The sequence below is a fragment of the Gnatocerus cornutus genome, unplaced genomic scaffold, assembly GCF_029298725.1.
Source record: "Gnatocerus cornutus isolate USDA-ARS CGAHR unplaced genomic scaffold, icGnaCorn1.1 ctg00000022.1, whole genome shotgun sequence".
In the NCBI taxonomy this organism is placed as follows: Eukaryota; Metazoa; Arthropoda; class Insecta; order Coleoptera; family Tenebrionidae; genus Gnatocerus; species Gnatocerus cornutus.
The window spans coordinates 2,246,384-2,249,062 of NW_028275374.1; positions in this window are offsets into that span (position 1 = coordinate 2,246,384).

Here is a 2,679-nt window from a genome sequence, read left to right on the forward strand (position 1 = left end):
TTCTATCTTGAATTCGCAAAGAAGAGCACGAAATCTACAAAATCATGACTTTTTACCAAGATTCAACGGCTGAATTGCAAGAAAACAGCAGAATTCTGCACGAAATCATCAAAATTCTTAGAGAAAACTGCATATTTCGATGCAAAACAACGATTTCTCGCCGATTTTCGTTGTTTTCTATCTTGAATTCGCCAAGAAGAGCACGAAATCTACAAAATCATCACTTTTTACCTAGATTCAACGGCTGAATTGCAAGAAAACAGCAGAATTCTGCACGAAATCATCAAAATTCTAAGAGAAAACCGCATATTTCGATGCAAAACAACGATTTCTCGCCGATTTTCGTTGTTTTCTATCTTGAATTCGCCAAGAAGAGCACGAAATCTATAAAATCATGACTTTAAACCTAGATTCAACGGCTGAATTGCAAGAAAACAGCAGAATTCTGCACGAAATCATCAAAATTCTTACAGAAAATCGCATATTTCGATGCAAAACGACGATTTCTCGCCGATTTTGGTTGTTTTCTGGCTTGAATTTGCAAAGAAGAGCACGAAATCTACAAAATCATGACTTTTTACCAATATTCAACGGCTGAATTGCAAGAAAACAGCAGAATTCTGCACGAAATCATCAAAATTCTTACAGAAAACCGCATATTTCGATGCAAAACGACGATTTCTCGGCGATTTTCGTTGTTTTCTGGCATGAATTTGCAAGGAAGAGCACGAAATCTACAAAATCATGACTTTTTACCAAGATTCAACTGCTGAATTGCAAGAAAACCGCATATTTCGATGCAAAACGACGATTTCTCGCTGATTTTCGTTGTTTTCTATCTTGAATTCGCAAAGAAGAGCACGAAATCTACAAAATCATGACTTGTTACCAAGATTCAACGGCTGAATTGCAAGAAAACAGCAGAATTCTGCACGAAATCATCAAAATTCTTAGAGAAAACTGCATATTTCGATGCAAAACAACGATTTCTCGCCGATTTTCGTTGTTTTCTATCTTGAATTCGCCAAGAAGAGCACGAAATCTACAAAATCATGACTTTTTACCTAGATTCAACGGCTGAATTGCAAGAAAACAGCAGAATTCTGCACGAAATCATCAAAATTCTTACAGAAAATCGCATATATCGATGCAAAACGACGATTTCTCGCCGATTTTCGTTGTTTTCTGGCTTGAATTTGCAAAGAAGAGCACGAAATCAACAAAATCATGACTTTTTACCTAGATTCAACGGCTGAATTGCAAGAAAACAGCAGAATTCTGCACGAAATCGTCAAAATTCTTAGAGAAAACCGCATATTTCGATGCAAAACGACGATTTCTCGCCGATTTTCGTTGTTTTCTGGCTTGAATTCGCAAAGAAGAGCACGAAATCTACAAAATCATCACTTTTTACCAAGATTCAACGGCTGAATTGCAAGAAAACAGCAGAATTCTGCACGAAATCATCAAAATTCTTAGAGAAAACCGCATATTTCGATGCAAAACGACGATTTCTCGCCGATTTTCGTTGTTTTCGGGCTTGAATTCGCAAAGAAGAGCACGAAATCTACAAAATCATCACTTTTACCAAGATTCAACGGTTGAATTGCAAGTAAACAGCAGAATTCTGCACGAAATCGTCAAAATTCTTAGAGAAAACCGCATATTTCGATGCAAAACGACGATTTCTCGCCGATTTTCGTTGTTTTCTGGCTTGAATTCGCAAAGAAGAGCACGAAGTCTACAAAATCATCACTTTTTACCAAGATTCAACGGCTGAATTGCAAGAAAACAGCAGAAATCTGCACGAAATCATCAAAATTCTTAGAGAAAACCGCATATTTCGATGCAAAACGACGATTTCTCGCCGATTTTCGTTGTTTTCTGGCTTGAATTCGCAAAGAAGAGCACGAAATCTACAAAATCATGACTTTTTACCAAGATTCAACGGCTGAATTGCAAGAAAACAGCAGAATTCTGCACGAAATCATCAAAATTCTTACAGAAAACCGCATTTTTCGATGCAAAACGACGATTTCTCGCCGATTTTCGTTGTTTTCTGGCTTGAATTCGCAAAGAAGAGCACGAAATCTACAAAATCATGACTTTTTACCAAGATTCAACGGCTGAATTGCAAGAAAACAGCAGAATTCTGCACGAAATCATCACAATTCTTACAGAAAACCGCATATTTCGATGCAAAACAACGATTTCTCGCCGATTTTCGTTGTTTTCTGGCTTGAATTCGCAAAGAAGAGCACGAAATCTACAAAATCATCACTTTTTACCACGATTCAACGGCTGAATTGCAAGAAAACAGCAGAATTCTGCACGAAATCATCAAAATTCTTAGAGAAAACTGCATATTTCGATGCAAAACAACGATTTCTCGCCGATTTTCGTTGATTTCTATCTTGAATTCGCCAAGAAGAGCACGAAATCTACAAAATCATGACTTTTTACCCAGATTCAACGGCTGAATTGCAAGAAAACAGCAGAATTCTGCACGAAATCATCAAAATTCTTACAGGAAACCGCATATTTCGATGCAAAACGACGATTTCTCGCCGATTTTCGTTGTTTTCTGGCTTGAATTCGCAAAGAAGAGCACGAAATCTACAAAATCATGACTTTTTACCAAGATTCAACGGCTGAATTGCAAGAAAACAGCAGAATTCT